Source organism: Acipenser ruthenus, chromosome 22 (genome assembly GCF_902713425.1).
Source record: "Acipenser ruthenus chromosome 22, fAciRut3.2 maternal haplotype, whole genome shotgun sequence".
Taxonomy (NCBI): domain Eukaryota; kingdom Metazoa; phylum Chordata; class Actinopteri; order Acipenseriformes; family Acipenseridae; genus Acipenser; species Acipenser ruthenus.
In genome coordinates this window covers 5,560,702-5,578,467 of record NC_081210.1, presented here as the reverse complement: position 1 = coordinate 5,578,467, position 17,766 = coordinate 5,560,702, and the positions used below count along the sequence as shown (strand labels likewise).

The 17,766-nt window shown below is 39.2% G+C and overlaps 1 protein-coding gene across 4 annotated transcripts in view; it reads left to right on the top strand.

Annotated features, from left to right (window-relative positions):
* LOC117431680 (inactive rhomboid protein 1) overlaps positions 1–17,766 on the top strand; it is a 63,683-nt gene that overhangs the window by 18,662 nt on the left and 27,255 nt on the right. The window contains exon 1 of one of the 4 annotated variants that reach the window (XM_034052907.3): positions 11,831–12,035. The exons of the other annotated variants lie outside the window; for them this stretch is intronic. The gene's annotated coding sequence lies outside the window, so the exon portion shown is untranslated. Of the gene's footprint in view, positions 1–11,830; positions 12,036–17,766 lie in introns of those variants that run through there. 4 annotated transcript variants of the gene reach the window in all.

Genomic DNA, 17,766 nt, shown 5'->3' with positions numbered 1-17,766 from the left:
CTCGCCTTGCTCCTCCGAGTACGCTCCCTTGTTCTCCTTGAATTTATCAAGATGAGCATCAAGGATATGGACTTTGAGGGACATCCTACAGCCCATTGTGCCGTAGTTCTTCACCAGAGTCTCAACCAGCTCAACATAGTTTTCGGCCTTGTGATTGCCCAGGAAGCCCCGAACCACTGCGACAAAGCTGTTCCAAGCCGCTTTCTCCTTACTAGTGAGCTTCTTGGGGAATTCATTGCACTCCAGGATCTTCTTTATCTGTGGTCCGACGAAGACCCCGGCTTTGACCTTTGCCTCAGACAGCTTAGGGAAGAAGTCTTGAAGGTACTTGAAGGCTGCCGACTCCTTATCTAGAGCTCTGACAAATTGCTTCATAAGGCCCAATTTGATGTGCAGTGGTGGCATCAGCACCTTCCGGGGGCCCACCAGTGGCTCCCTCTTGACGTTGTTCCTCCCCACAGAGAACTCGGTCCGCTGTGGCCAGTCCCACCTGTGGTAGTGCGCCTTGGTGTCCCTGCTGTCCCAAAGGCAAAGATAGCAGGGAAACTTGGTAAAACCACCTTGGAGACCCATCAGGAATGCCACCATTTTTAAGTCTCCTATGACCTCCCAGCCATACTCATCATACTTCAAGGTGTCCAGCAGCCTCTTGATGCCATCTCAGAAAAATGCAGATATGTATCCACTTAGGCAGCTGGAACTAAACTGAACTGGTGGGCCTAAGGCCCCTGTATTTATACTACTATTTATATTACTGGAAAGTTCTAGAAGTTACTCCAAGTTTACTCAGCACTGAATCTATCTGGAATGTTCTGGAAAATAGGTAAATTTCAAAATATCACCTTCCTGGTCACAAAAGCAAAGTTTGTGGGGAATAATAGCCATTTTCTATACTTTTGAGGCATAAGCAATTAGGAAATAACACTTCCTACCCAGGAACCAAAAAAAAAAAAATTTGTTACACGGTGTGATCAGTGTTCAGATAACCACCAGCAGATAAACAAGAGAAGGAGTGTGTTTATCTAACCTTTGAGTCCCAGGAGACCCCAGTTCCCAAACTGCTTTTAGAGACAGGCCTCTCCTTTAGCTGACCTCTGTAGAGTTACCGATCCCAAACAGAACCCAAACAGCAGAATCTTTTCTCTGACACATTAGCACACCAGTAACAGATATGATAAACTACGGGTGTTAAAAATTATCAAAGCATTTTGAATTTTTTCTTAAGTTGAAATGTCAATAGAATATACTTGTGAAATGTTAGCCTTGTTTATCCCCTTCAGTCACTGTGTGCCCAATCGTACCTTGTTAAGTTTCCTATCTATACCCCGGGGGGAGGGAGGGTTAGGTCGGCCAGGGTGTCCTCGGCTCACCGCGCTCCAGCGACCCCTGTAGTCTGGCCGGGAGCCTGCGGGCTTGCCTGTAAGCTGCCCAGAGCTGCGTTGTCCTCCGACGCTGTAGCTCTGAGGCGGCTGCACGAAGAGTCTGCAGTGTGTAAAGAAGCGGGCGGCTGACGGCACACGCTTCGGAGGACAGCGTGTGTTCATCTTCGCCCCTCCCGAGTCAGCGCAGGGGTGGTAGCGGTGAGCTGAGCCTAAAAAATAATTGGGCATTTCAAATTGGGGAGAAAATAATAATAATAATAAAAAAACTAATTGGCAACAACTAAATTATTAAAAAAAAAAAAAAAAAAAAAGTTTCCTATCTATATCTGTTTTATAATGGATATATGTTTTTTTGTTTGTTTTTTTTTCAAAGTTATGGCAGGGCAAATTCTCGAACTCCATAGGGTTCACACAAGCTGTTTTTAAAATGGCCTGTTTTCCCAATTGATTACAAAGATAAAGTTTAAAAGTTTTTCACATGTTTCTAAGCAGTTACATGTTTTTAAACTGTAAAAAATCTAGCAATCCTAAAAGTTGTACATCTGTTCAGTGTTTGTACGCACTTTTATTTATTTACTTATCTATTTATTTATTTACTTGTGTTCTGTATATTCCCAACAATTCTTCTGCCAATGTATGTCACTACTTCTGTTGCATGTCGGCTAGGAGGGAATTTCTGATTGGTCGGCACATTTAAGTGTACCAAAATAGCGAGTCCCCTCGGGAGGAAGCAAGTTCCGTGTGAGAGCAAAGCCTGAGATTAAACACTTCTAAACCCAGGCTCAAGATCCTCCACGAAGGCTTTATCTTCTCCAGGGTCTTTTTTTATCTTATAAATGTGTGTAATAAAAGGTTCAGCTCAGCTCCAATCCAAACCTTTAAAGCTAGTGCTGGAGGTGCAATCAAAACTCCAGTTACTCTGAGCCCCACCACCCCTATCCCCAATTGATATGTTGTTGTTTCATTCATGACACATAACATTTTCGAATTATTCAAAGCATATCCAGGGCAGGGGCAGACTCGGGGGAGGCTTCAGGCTAGGACTTCATCAGAAGCCCTGGTCTGGAATTCAAAAGTGTTTATGGTGGGTAAAATTAAACCAGATTTATAATCCTACAGTTTATCGTGCTCAGACAGATGGCGAGTGGATTGAGTGCACAATACAACTACTCTCCTCAAACTACTTTAGAAACCCCAAGGCGGTATATATATATATATATTTTTAATCATTTTGGATCTCTTAAGATCTCCTACTTCCTGCTGTGGCAAGTACTTGAAGTTGATTTATTTATTAATTCACTTTGAAGCTGCTTTTCTCACCCAGAAATTCAAGTTTCTTTAAGCAAAGATAAAAACGCTTACTTCACTGAGCGTAGTAAATGTGGAGCAAGTTCCTCAAAGCTTTTTATTCTCATCTGAAAAGTTGATTTAATTGTGCTTGTGTCATTCAGACCACCCTGTCTCTTCATGCAGAACTTTAATATCTCTTTACACCGGCAGCATGATTCATTAGCTGTATTATCATGAAGAACCATTTGTTTTCAATTAAACAGCTAATTTTAGCTAAAGAAAAGTGCAGATGTTCATATATAATATTCATGCAGGAAAATAAACATATGTTCATTCACAAATACAGTGCCTGTAATGCCTTATACTACCTATCTAGAAAGTAAGTGAAAGTCAGAGGAATAATGAAAAGGTGTATGGCGATAAGGATCAAACTATTTAACAGGGTGGCCAATTTCCAGTCCTTTTCCAGTGGAAACCAGTACAATGTATAAATGACTGACAGACATCACCTAGTCAGATGCTACCTGGAGCAGTCTTTTGTCTATGGCAAGGCTGCAAGGTTTGACGAGCCAAGCCTGCCGTACTGTATAGTGCTAATGGCAGGGTTGTGCTGTAATTCGAAGAGAGCCCTCGTCACCCAGCGCTGGCACCAGTGATGAGTGCAAGATCAGCCTTGATTTGCAGCCGTCTGCCAGTTGGCAGAGAAACGGAGAGCGAGGGATTGCTTTGGGGGGGGGGGTGGTTAGCATGAGTGTTAGCGTGCCTGATTTATGAGAATAAACCACCAGTTCATGTCCTCTCTGTACATCACAAACCTGGGCTTTTTTCTTGTGGCGGCAGTGGTTTTGCAGTGAGCTTCGGGAGTGGGTGTGGAAGAGGGTCACTCATTCCAGTGTCGAACCCTCATGAGTCCAACCTGCTCTCCTAATAGGCCGTGGCTTTCTTATGATAAGGACAGTATACTGTACAGTACTGCTTGTTGTGATTTGAAGTTTCTGTGTAACAGCTGTAATTTTCACAGAGGGAAACTGTAAAGACAGGCTGGGTAAAAATTGCTCTCAATAATATTCACATTTTTGCAGTCATGTCTTGAGGGCTGATATGTGACCAATTTCTTGACTGTTTTTCTATATGAGAAGAATGTAGAAATCTAGAATTTGTAACTATTATTATAGCAACTAAATAACACAAATTATTAGAACTGTGTGCAATTTATTAATGTCAGCACTAATGTCAGTAAAAGGCAAAACTTGAGTTATCTTTATCACAGTTGCTGTTTGATATGAATTCAAATGCTAGACAAAAAAACCAAACGTGATTAGAGTATTAAATTAATTAAAACTAAGAGTCAGAAATCCAAGCATCTTTCAAATGGCACAGTGATGCAGTTGTAAAATTCAGCAGGCTTGTGAGACTTTTAGTAGTAGTTGGAGGTGATTTCTCCTGGAGTTTGTTTTTGCAAGCTGGAATGCACTAGTAATAACTGCTGGAAAAATGTCCCATGCACCTCTTATATTCTATGACAGATATTACATTTTCTGAACATTTTCTCACACATGAAAAACAGACAGACACGCTTTAACAATGCAATACAATGCAAGTGTCATACATGCACCTATGCATCTGGAATGCTGCTTTGTTAAAATAAGGTTTGATTTTTATTCCAGCAACTGATCTTCACATGATTCTTCATTGTAATCACCATGACTATGTGGCTGGTATGGATAACTAGAAAACGTACATAATGTTTTTCAAATGTAATTCCACTGATGTCCTATTTCTAACAACAAATGACACAATGTCCCAAATAGTGACACATGCAAAAGGCAGGCACTGTACCACTGCTATACGTTTCATTTGTTCTACTAATCTGCTTTCGTGAAAGCATTTTAGGATCGTGATGCATCATGAATCATAGTGGAGCGGTTTGGTCTAGTTCAGAGTAATGACTGACCGTCTGAGTTAAACAAAGGTTCAAATGGTAAGTCTTCCCATCTGTAGGCCAGCAATCAATCACTTTTGATCTGACACCCCGCTAAGCTATTTTTCTTCTGCCTTATGTAGCGCTTCACATTTTCTGTGTTCTGTTTCCTATGCAGTAGTCCTTTTATTCATGAGGCTACTACTCACGGACAATACCTAGTGGTTTCAAGTTTCAGTAAGTCGGAATTTCAGAATAAGAATAATGTTTGATTTATAAAGTACTCTACCCTTATAAAACAGTCCCATAGCAAAAGCACTACAAAGTGTAATAAAGCATAGTGAAATCATGGTAAAGCATAATTAAGCATTTGTAAAGACCAGCAACGTATGGTAAAGCATATTAAAAAAACATAGCAAACCTGGGTAAACTACGGTAAATGCATAGGAAAACTGCAAAACTATCATAGTAAACTTTTTTAAGGGTATTTTATGGTACAGTGGTGTATTTTTATTGTTTTGGAGCGTTATAAATAAAATAAAACAATATTGCAGTTAAAATTTATACAATTAAAGAAGGGGGGGGGGAAAGTGTCTGGACAGAGCATTGTTGCTGAATGGTCCACTGGCTGGAAAGTGTAATACACTGTTACGAAATGAGTTTTTCTGTTACCCAGCTAAAAATAATTTTACAGTAACAGAGAGTTTTCGAACCTAAGAAGAGACTATATTTAGGTCAACTTGTACTGTTTCTGCAAAGTGAAAACAAAAAAAAGGAACTGTTGATGCAGAAGTTAGTTCCCCTAATTACAAAGATACATGCATTCTGAGTTGAAAATATTCTGTGTAAACCAATACTGAAGCATGTTTCTCAATCAAAATCTAAACCGGTCATACAGGGTTAATCAACACTAGTTAAAAGACCCATATAGCTAAAAGTCCAAATAAAATGTAAAAGCACAATCAAGCCTGAAGCATCGTCTTTGTAGCAGGCACCTGGGTGCGTGTGAACTGTGTGGTGGGTTTAGAGAAGCAGCTGAACACCTCATACACAGAGTAACAGCTGTAGTCTTCAGTAAATTTGAATATAAAGCGCATTTGCCAACTGAGATGCTGAGAATCCACAGCTCTTTTATAGTGGGGTCCTGACCCATTTGTATAGCGGAAGGCATAAATGCAGTAAAGGTCACAATAGCAACTCTGTCTGGAAATAAATAAATCCCCTTTTTTGGTCTATTTATGTTAAGCTGTTTTTATATGAGAGGCTAATCACTGTAGCAGTAGTAGTATAGTGGTAATGCTACTAATAATAATAGTGTTGTTTTGCAATATTTAATTGATGAGATAATGAAGCACTGGGCATTAACTGCTGTCTGCTGGCTTTCGCAATGACTGGCAGCTGCTGTTTTTGCATTGGGATAGATAAGAACCCGTTCACCCCGCTGTGTTAATATTGGCACTCGTCCCATTTGAGTTTTTTTTTAGCCTGTGAGTTTTAACATGAAGTAAAAACATTTTTTTCTTAATTGAATGACTTATTTTTAGGTAAGGTGGCATTGTTTAATCCAACTCTGCATGGGAAGACAAACAATCAAAGCAACCAAAGACTACCCTTATAAACATTTGCATTAGCTAAAGTGGTGACTTGCTAAACTAACTTATCCTGCCTGTACAGAGGGGATCAGTGCTGTGACATTAAGTGCATTGCTGTGGCGAGGTGGAGCCTCTTGCACAATGCAGAGGTTGTGTCTGTGTGAATCCAGTTATCTGCAGGGGACCGGCCTGGGGGGAGAGCTCTAATTGGTAGTTAATAGGCTATAAACATTGTGTCAGATTGACTCAGCAGGGACATGATTCATTTGCTGACCGGCAGGGGATGTTAGGGAAGACTAGGGGGGCTGACTCAGTCACAGATGATGACACTAAGTTAGATGTTTATCTAACTATTCCATCAATCCATGTATCTGTCTGCAGTATCTATTTGTCTTTCTGTTTAAATCCCTTGATTTCTTCATTATGTAAGGCAAACACAGAACTGTAAAGCCTTATAAAAGTTACCACAGTGTTTTTTGCACATTATTTTTGTACTTTTACCATGGTTTCCCCATGTTTATACCATGCATTTACTATAGATTAGCCTGGTTTGCCATGTTTTTTTACACTCTGCTATGCTTTTACTATGGGAGACTTTTATAAGGCAAGAATATCAACTGAGTGGATATTTTGTTATTCCATAAAAGTAAATCTGATTTCCCCCACACTGGTTTTACTGGCTAAAAGCTCTTCCATTAAACAAGTACACACAATAATAAGGCATAGCAGTTTGATCAGTTCCTAGTTTCATTATGAATTTAATAAGACACACCTTAGCTTGTACCCTATACACTTGGGCTAATCAAGCACATATTAAAACCTGGAATGGATGAAACTGCTATGCAATAGGAGTCTTATTTCCATCTCTGGAGTGTTCGTTTGCTGTAAGGGATTGGGGAAAATCCATGGAACCTAAAAAAAAACTCATCTGTTTCTGCATTTTAAGAACATATTTACGATTTAAAGTAATGTTGCAAGCACTGCTGTACCTTCATTTCTATATTTAAAATAAATAGCATCCTGTAACAGAAACAAAGGAAAAAAGAAATGGCAAAACTGTCGTAATGCATCATGATATGTTAAGGAAGATAATGCTCAGGTCGTTTATTTGCTATGTGGATTTTGGCACTGGGACAAAATGCAGTCCTACACAGAAACTGTGAGGATTGTTATTCTTTGAGTCATGCCACCATCAAATGAGAACATTTGGAAATTCCCACTGTACAGTAAGAGTAGGTCAGGAATTTGAATGAGAAGGTGGGGAAATCAGGAGATTACCCTTCACTTTTCTGCTTGTTTTGACAAAACACAGTGGACATCCTATGTGATAAAAGCTGTACTTTGTTCCCTTCTCAAAACAAAATCATAGGACCATGTGCACACCAAAAGCATTTGCCACTGTGCTAGGATCGCACCATTCTTCCTGTGAAAGGGGGAAAAAATAAAACAACTGGTAATTGTTACAGTCTAGCAAAAAGTAACTAAGTCCCACGTGGGAGCTCTTAAAATAACCTCTGGGATATTTAAGTTTTTCAACACCTACATTTTTGTTTTCTTTTTTCCGCTTGTTCTGGGTCCAGTGAGTCTGTTTTCAATAAACCTTGCCCATTAGGAAGCATTATTAAGAACATTAACAGACCCCTTCTTTGTCGTAATTCTCTCCACTGTTCTAGTTCTGTGAATTGTGAGTTTCCATGCCATTCAGTGGATGTACTGAATTTATATTCACGCCCCTTGTTGTTTTTGTACATTCTACACAACAGTTTTATTCAATGGCGTGTTGCTGGGGTAACCGTGAGGCACACTATTGCATGACCAAGTGAGAGAGCAAGAATGAACTGCCAGTGCTCATCTGAATTCTATTACCTGGGTGCCTGCATTTGACCTGCATACAACAGCTGAAAACGTTCAAAAAGTTTACATCGGAACTCTGCGCTCCAAGTGTCTTGAATGGTTTTGGAAAATGACTATACTGTTACCATGTTTTGAATAAGTTTACTGAAGTAAACTGAAGAAAAAAAGAAGGTACAAGTTTGAAGTAAGTCAGATTTACTCAAATCAAAATGACTGTGGTGTACACCTAATGAGAACACTGGAATCCTGGCCCTTAATCCTAAATAATAACCACACCCTCCTCTGTCATACATACCGATGCCTAAATTCACATGACAGAAAACAATACATCATACCATGCTTACTCACAAACCCGTACTTACAAGACAAATCTGTAGAACTAATGCAACTTTAAGTCCAACATAATTACAGCCTGAACTAGGTGTTACAAGAACAGACTAGTTATTTAACTAATCCACCATTTCTACTGGTTCTATTCCCTGTAAAAAAATAAAAAAAATTAGAAATATTAAAACTTTCCAGGGAATTATTTTCTTAAAATGGACCTGTCAAATGTATAATGTTAATTTGAATACTAGAATACAGGTGATTCCTGTACTGTAAAATGATCTAATAAATAACAGTTTTGGCTTACCCCTACTCTGAAGCTATGTTGTACCATCATTATTATCACCAGTGAGATCAGATACACAGACGGGTAGACAGACAGTTAAGCGAGTGAGTGAGTAAGAAAGGTAGCTGATCGATAGATACTGTGCACAGGGAAGTGTCTAATGTACATTGCTGGCTTTGTTACTTCAGCTTCAAGGTTTTCACGGTGCTACCCACTGAAGCAGTTGAGCATACAGAGTGGTTCTTTTTCAATAGGATTCTTCAGCTAATCAGCCTCATTTAAAGCCCTGGGGGTGGAGTAGGGAGGGGATAGTATAAATTAGAAACACATTGAGCAGCCCAGCCTGAATTACCAGTTTTGGTCTGACACAGCAGACACAGAAATTATGACTAAAGCGTTTCCATTTTATAATTTTTTTTATTATTATTAGTAATGCTCTATGTGCTGGATAATGGATATTGCATCATCTTGGATTTTTTTTTTTTTTTTTTTTTTTTTTTAATCTCAACAAATTCAAAATGAAACGTATCCATTTATTTATTTTTTTAAAAACGACACTTAAGTTTTTTTAAGCTCTGAGATGAATATTATGCTTTTTTAAACTAATCTTCCACTAATTTTATCTACTGCCTGTGGACTGGACATAAGCAGAGGAGGATTCTTGCCCCAACAGGGTCATTCAGTAAATTGGGTGATAATGAGGTTCAAAGCCGAATACACTTAAGTTTACAAATAAACCCACCACCATTGTCTGAGCTCCAGAGTGCTCCCTTCCCTTGTTGTAGTGTGACCCTTCATAGCATAGGCTGTATGCCAGTGTCTTTTGTTTTCCTTCTAATGACATTTATTTTGCACAGTGCACTCTCATTGTAAGGCAGAACATGTAACAAATACCCTTAGCTATGACTCCTGACTCTAATGAGCTCAGACAACCTGGACAGCCGTGCAGTGTACAAGATGTAAATAAATAAACAAACACATCTCCTGGCTAAGTTAATAGCCTCCTGTGTTAAAAGAAAAATGATGCCGAAAACACATTTTCCTAGTCATTAGCACCATTGTGCAGATTAAGGAGTTTAATAATTTTCCTTCTGGGTTTTTCAATAAAGTCACAGTCACACTTCCCCATCTTTTATTAATTCCTATCCACACCTGGGTTAGCTGAACTAAACTGTTTACACGCTTGGATAACTCCCAGGAGTCACGGCTTCCTCACAGCTGTGATATGCTTTGAAGCATTAACACAGTTAATGGGGGAGGTCGGATTTTAAAGAATCTGTGGCGATGTGAGATGAGATAGTGGAGGATAGAATTTTCTTGTTGGTTATACCCAGTATCGATCTGAATATGCATATTCTATCAATATGATGATAAATATGAATATTATGGCAAGATCCCTGTTGAAAGTGATTCCACAATTAGATCTTCTACCCAAGATTAGTGTTTGAGCAGTGTTTGGGAGGCTGCCCAAATCAACCCCAGAAATTAACACCAGCCAGCCAGGCTCCCTGGGACTCTATTGCATGCAAGTAGCCTGTAAATGGAAAACATTTTGTTCCATCTTTATTTTCTTGTGTTTTATAACATATAGCACTTTTTACCATCAGCAGTCATCATATTTGGAAACAAGCTGTATACATATACAGTACTTGAAATAACCATTAATAAAAAAAATAAAAAATACTATTGTAATGTACAAAACCAGGATAGAAAACCATGAACTAGAGTATTAGCAGTAGCGTGGAGTAGTGGTTAGGGCTCTGGACTCTTGACCAGAGGGTCGTGGGTTCAATCCCAGGTGGGGGACACTGCTACTGTAGCCTTGAGCAAGGTACTTTACCTAGATTGCTCCAGTAAAAACCCAACTGTTAAATGGGTAATTATATGTAAAAATAATGTGTAAGAAATAATGTAATTGTATGTAAAAATAATGTGATATCTTGTAACAATTGTAAGTCCCCCTGGATAAGGGCGTCTGCTAAGAAATAAATAATAATAATAATAATAATAATAATAATAATAATTAGTAAGGGGAACGTGGCAGTGTGGTGGATGGATGCTGTGAAAAATAAACCCTGAACTGGGACATCTAGGGGTTTGATTTGAATTGAAATAGTGTGACATGGCCAAGGCAGGGAGGAAAGCCAGAAGCACAAATTAACAAAACAAAAAACACAGGAATAAATGAAAGGTTTGAACACACACTCCAAATAAACACACAGTATTTGTTCAGGCTGAGCCGTCTCCTTCAAACTATCGCCAAACTCTTCTCTCCCAAACAAAGGCTTTGGTTCCCCTTATATACCATGTGGCTGGGGTACATAAGGGGAGCCAAATTGATGTCAATTAGTCACTCAAGACCAGTCACATTCCACACGTGGATCTGACAGTGATGGAATTACACTGAAACTGAAACTGAAATTTAACTGTATTTAATCAATACACACCAAACACGCTATTTACACCTGTAGGGCTTCTGCTGTGCCACAACTACATTAAGCGTTTTAGGGTGTCCCCTTGAATTTACCAGTTCTAAATGTGGCTGCTACCTATTCATACATCAAAAGCTACTTTGTGGTTCCTGTACAAAATTAAAAAAAATGAATTACACCAGTACTGTAACAGAGTTTGTCATTTTATTTAAGGTACTGGCAAACATAAAATACATTACTGCCAGTGTAAAGTACCTCTCGCAAGAACGTTTCCTGCTCTACTGTTTGCATGGAGCAGGAGGAGCTTCGCTTTTTCGAACACATGCGTTTTGCTTACGTTTTCCCGGGGTGGTGATTATTAATTATTCTGGGAAGCATTCTTTGTCGATGAGTAAATCCGATTTTTAAAAATCCCATAGGTCTAGCGCTGCGACTGGCTGGTGTCAGGGAGAGCTACGCCTATAGTTCTTGTAGGTTTGGGTCTGATTCAGCCCCCCTTGGCAAACAGACAAGCTGTGGAAACTGACAGGGACCGCCTACACCTCCCTTGTGTTTCACTGCAGCTGAAAAGAGGCATGGCTAAATTCTGGGAACTGAACTTCAGTCAGACAGCAACTAGCGAAGTTCAATGTTCACCTTTCATTGGAATGCTCAGGGTCTGGGTGGAACTTCAACACATTTGGGTTAAATTATTTGGGAGGGCTTTTTTTGTTTTTTGGATTTTTTTTTTTATTGGCTCTACCACCCCCCCCCACCCCCCACCCCCCCACTAAAAAAAAAAAAATTAATTTGGGATATTATATATGGAATTGTAGCCTCCACTTCTGCTGCAACTGTACTTTGTGATTTTTGTGATTTTTATTTATTTATTTTTGCTGGAAATGCGCTGACCTAATATACACAGTACAATTTACACAATTTCACCTGAAGGGCTGACGATCTTCAACTAGGGTAAGTTGATGTATTATGATTTTAATTTTTGGTTCAAGTTAAATATTTTAAAAATGCAAGTTTTGGTCTTCTCTACAGCATTTTTGCACCTGACACAGAGCTCGATACTGCTGTTAAAACGACATCTATACCGTGCTGCACTTTATTATTGGCGTGGTAAAGCTATGTTTTTATTACGGTAACTTATGTTACGGTATGTTAACAAAAACTGGCTATTATTATTATTATTATTATTATTATTATTATTATTATTATTATTATAGAATCAAACTAAACAAATTAAAGCATTACATTTACAACCTACCAGAATTTCAAATTGGAAGGTTATATACTGTAGCTAAAGAATCTGCAAAATCAAATTGCTACTAGTTCTGTTTAATGATTAACCTATGAAACGTGTATTGCTGTCTTTAATACTGTACCTAGTTTATTATAATTTTATAATCATGTATGTTTAAATTGCATATAATTTATAGCACTCCCATTAACGTAGTGTCATTGTTACACATCATGCCGATACTGAAATTTTCTCTTTTTTTTTCTTATGGAAATGAAGTGCTTAACTTCTTTCAGTATCAGTTTGTGTTGCAATGTGTTGTCATAATGAAAGGTGGGAAGGGTTTTTCTCAAAGTTACAGCGAAACCACCTCCAGTCATTCTTAACAATGACCGAAGATATTTCTGTAAGCAGCTGAATACAATACATCCACTTACAACTCATGCAAGTACTCGTTATCATAATCGTTATCGAAGCATTTTTTTTTCACTGTTGTATTATAACTAAAACACAGTATTTTGTAGCGTTGCCCTTGGAATCGCCTATGCAATGTGAAATGCTGTATTATAAGCACAACTCCAGGATTTTTCTTTTGGATTTGTGGCAAACTGTCGTCTTTCATTGTATATTACCCGACAAAGTCTTTGAAAACTCAGAAATAACAATTTAGTTTCTTCTAACACCAGTCATATATAGCATGAATCTGTCTGGACAACCTCTTTCGATACAGTAGAGCAGGTCCTGAAGAGCCGCAATCCTGCAGGTTTTATAGGTGTCCTTACACCATCAGTGGCTAAAGACCTGGAGCACATGTTAATCTTGACTAATTAAGCCAATAATTGGTTCAATTAAATACCTGAGAACTGGGTTGAAATGAAAACCAGAAGACCATGTAGCTCTCCAGGACCAGGGTTGGAGACCCCTGCTCTACAGTATGGATCTGAATATTTTTTCATTTGAAGCGACTCTTTTTTCATGCCACCAGCATTTATTTATCTTTAAAAAAGGGTTTTATGGTCTCAATAGTGTTCAGTTGATTGATCACCAGTGCACTTCAGAGTTTTAAACTACACCACCCCCGGAGACTTGGAGTAGGCTGTTGAGTTGTATCACTCGAGCAGGGGTGCCCAATCCTGGTCCTGGAGGGCCGGTGTCCCTCCTGGTTTTTGTTCCAACTGTACACTAAATTGCTTAATTGGACCAATTAAGCTTCTAATAAGTGCTTGATTGGTCCAATTAAGTAATTTAGGGGACAGTTGGAACAAAAGCCAGGAGGACACCGGCCCTCCAGGACCAGGATTGCGCACACCTGCGCTAGAGGGTCCCGCCTACTAACTACACAATGGTATCATATTTGATTACATTAACTGATATTGTAAAAAGGTATCGTCAAAGAACTCTAGATAATGGTTTTGTAATATTTTTTTTCTATTTTCCATCAATTTCTTAAAAATGTTCAATAAAAAAAATACAATGTGTAACCTATTCTGAACTAAGTCAAGTATACAATATGGTGCTTGTTCTTACTCAAAAAAAGTACTTACAAAGACAATGGCTAAAACTTTCGTTTGAACCGTGCTTTCAACAGCACCCAACTTACAAGTTTGTGTCTGCTTCCCATAAAAGAAAGTTTACTGCATAGAAAAATGGAATGCCATGGGGTTAAAAGCATTTTGTGAAAAGCATGGTGAATTACAGATGCCAGTATGGTAAAGCGTGATGAAAATCATGCTTTATCATGATAGCACACAGAAGATGCATAGTAGTATTGCTTACCTATGCATTTATATGCAATATTTCATGGCTGTAGAAAGAAATCACAGACGTCTTCCAGTAAAGCTTTGATGGTTTCAGAAAGACAACTGTGCCTCCCTGCTTTTGCAGTTTTTTTATTTTTATTTTTTAATTTTTTTTATTAAGTTCTGCGCCCGAAACCCTATCGCTTGCAGTGGGATCATTGCGTGTGATGTAATCTCTCAAATAGTCATGCTGGCTTGTGATCCCTGCCATTAAGATGGAAGCTGGCGTTCGCATTTCATCGATCACTGCATGCTGTCAGCAGTAACATTGCACAAAGCAATTATTAGTGTTCTGTGGGGAATGCTGCAGCAGACTGGCAAAGGGGAGCCAGCATTAATAGTGAAGGGAACAGGTGGATTTTTTTTGAGCCAGCAATGTTGGTCTGGAGGGGGTCTACGGTGTTGTTGCATAACTACTGTATATGGAAACAGTAGTGTTAGCCTACTATGTCTAATGACAACAATGAATTGCTGCATGGCTTTATAGAAAATAGGTACAAGTTGAAAAGCTGCTGCTGTGTAGTCGGAGTCAGGCTGAGTACAGCATCATTACACCTCACTTGGAAGGGCAAGCCTTGTGATCGTGGTGTTGTACGAGACTCTGATTGTTTAACTATTGTGAGTACTCGGAGCACAGACTGCTGCTATTGGTTGTCACAGATGGAATTTACAACCCACTTCACCCAAATCCACCTGGTCATGGCTCTATCAACCCACACAACCTATTTCTCTACTCAGACAAATTATTAGCAGCTAGAATTTTCTTAAGAAAATATATATGGCTATGCATACTTTTTTTTGCCAGTGTCATAGTATTGCTCGAACCGATTATTCAATTATTTGCACTGAGCTGTCCACAGAAATCAGGTGCTGACAATCAGATGAGGGTCATTGGCTATTTGCCATTCGGAGTGAAACGAGTGAAGAAACAGCTGCTTGGGTTTGTGTTGACTGCTGCAGATTTGTGTAGAGAACAGCAGTCCACACAAATCTAGGAGTTTTTTCTCCAGTTGTTTCATGATTACATCAGCACCATCACTGTGCAATCCATTTATGACTGTCACATGCTTGTCCGGTTTCCATGGTACATGTGTAGTGTGCCAGATTTGCTTTCAGTGGCACTACCATTTCCCCAGTTTATGTTAAAAGTTTTCTCTGAGATCCAGACCCCTTTGACACCCTATTGAGACTGTTGTCTAACTGTTGTTTGTTCCAGTTTGCTGCAATTGTAAATGGAACACATCACTTCACTTCGTCTAGGTGAGATTTGGCCTGTGGGTGGGACTCTGGTACAGCATGTCTCTTAGTTCATTTGTTTTATTTATCAGTTGCATTAGTGCTCTGGTTGAGTTCATGGATCAAAATAAAATGTTTAAAGCAAGCTCATTTTATATTGAATATTTCTTGGCAGTAAAAATCCTGTTCTCCATGTGGTCAGTGTCATTTCTGAATAAATATTGTTTTACAGTCCTACTGGTCTACAAAGAAAAGGTCAAATCAACAAGGAGCAAGATTATGTGCTGGATGAGGCATGACCATATGGGTCAGTGTACCTGCCACAGGAAACGGGTTATGCCGTATTTGCAAATGAAAACCATTTTCCTTAAAGAATGACTGGGAGGCTGCGTGGTCCAGTGGTTAAAGAAACGGGCTTGTAACCAGGAGGTCCCCGGTTCAAATCCCACCTCAGCCACTGTACTGTGTGACCCTGAGCAAGTCACTTAACCTCCTTGTGCTCCGTCTTTCGGGTGAGACGTAATTGTAAGTGACTCTGCAGCTGATGCATAGTTCACACACCCTAGTCTCTGTAAGTTGCCTTGGATAAAGGCGTCTGCTAAATAAAAGGCAGGGGTGCCAAATGTTTAAAACACCCTTAACACTTCTCATAAAACAGATCCTCTTCCTTAAACCCTGGCATTGGCAAGCCTTGGTGCAAACATGATGAGGGGGTTTACAATGTTTGTGTTTGGCATGGGTCCGGCAGGCTAGGGAAGCAGAAGGAGTTTTGATGAATTTTAACTCTCAAGCCAGCTACAGGCAGACGTGTCGTGTGGCTGTAACTAAGGAAATGCAGTTATCGTTATTGTACCACCAGTATTTTCTCTGTATTGTGTAACCTAAATATGTGACAGGCCACCTCCAAATGTAGGCATTAAAAGTCGTAGTATGAGCAAATATCCACTGCTTTCTGTAAAGATCCTTTGAGGTAGACCCCCTTAATCCCCAGCCACCCACCCAAACATTAAATTTTTTGTTTCATATGTTTGTTGTTATTTTTATGCCTTTTGTTGTCCGTCGTGGTTGTGGTTCTTTTTTGGCTGAATGCTGAAAGGCCTGCCTGTTATTCTTTCTTTTTAAACATGTAAGCATTGGAATGAAAAATGTTTCCGTGTCTATACACCTGTGCAGCATGTGCCTTTCTGTTAAGCTCCTGGGGATGGTGTGAAATACTTTATTGAACAAGTGAAATGGGATGCTAAAGAGAGTAAGTGCAGTTCCTGTACTGATCAGTTCTCACCTTTTGTCATATCATATCAACTTAATTGTAGTTGTGTCATGTGGTGGGATTCATGTATGTTGTATCTTGCTATCTTGTGAATGTGTTTCATCCTTATGCCTTACTAGGCTTGTGCAGTAGATGCCTGTGGATAAGGACACACATCATCATAAGTTTGAAATGTTTAAAAACCTTACGGGACTGGTGTGTGTGTGGTGTGTGTTTTTCGATCTGGCTTTGTGGTATGATATCGTTTATGCTTTTGATGTGGGTAACACTCTGTTCTTAGTTGATGGATTTCAATATTTGTAGTCAGAAGTACACTTTGTTTGACACTACAGTAAATAAGAATTTGAATTCCAAGCACCTTCTACAAAGAGCTACACATACAAGCTCACAACTTACTAAAGAAAAGAGGGCATTCACAAAAATAACAAGTATGGGAGTTACAAAACTAAAACCTTATTGTAGCTTATCACATATCACAAAAAACTTTAATATGCTTTCAGTATGCTTTTCCATTGCTTTCAGCATTTATATTGGATATTAAATGGTTATTTCAACTGAAGCATTTTAGTAAATGCCATGTCGCTGTATCTGGCCTGTAATATTTAAAGCAAGGCTGCTGGGCCTTGGAATTTGTTTCCTGTTTGTAGACACTGTGTGAGTCACGTCGGCGTGCCAACTCGCCTCTCTCTTTACAACTTGGAGCCAACACGAAACAAGCCACAGCATGTTTTCATCGGGACTGTAAATTAGCAGCCACGTAACTGGCTAGTTTATTTCAGGTCACGATAGCTTCAAGCTCGTGTTTATATACTGTAGCGTTACACTTTTCAAACCAGTGACAACTCTGCTTCCTGACACACCTGCCTGTGAACCACTGTTGTGCAGAATGGACAGCTCATACTGCACATTAGGATCACTTGCAGTGTTCAACCTCATGGGAGGAATGTGTTCAGTAAAGCAGTGAACTTTACTGCTTATACTCACTCGTCACTTACTTCATTGAGACAAGATACGCTTCAAAACTGTAATCGAATGACACAGTGATTTAGAGAGTATGCCAAAGCTGGGACAGCTGTTAATTAACAAGCCATAAAGAACAAAAAAATAATAATGTATTGGCTTTATTATTATTATTAGTATTATTATTAT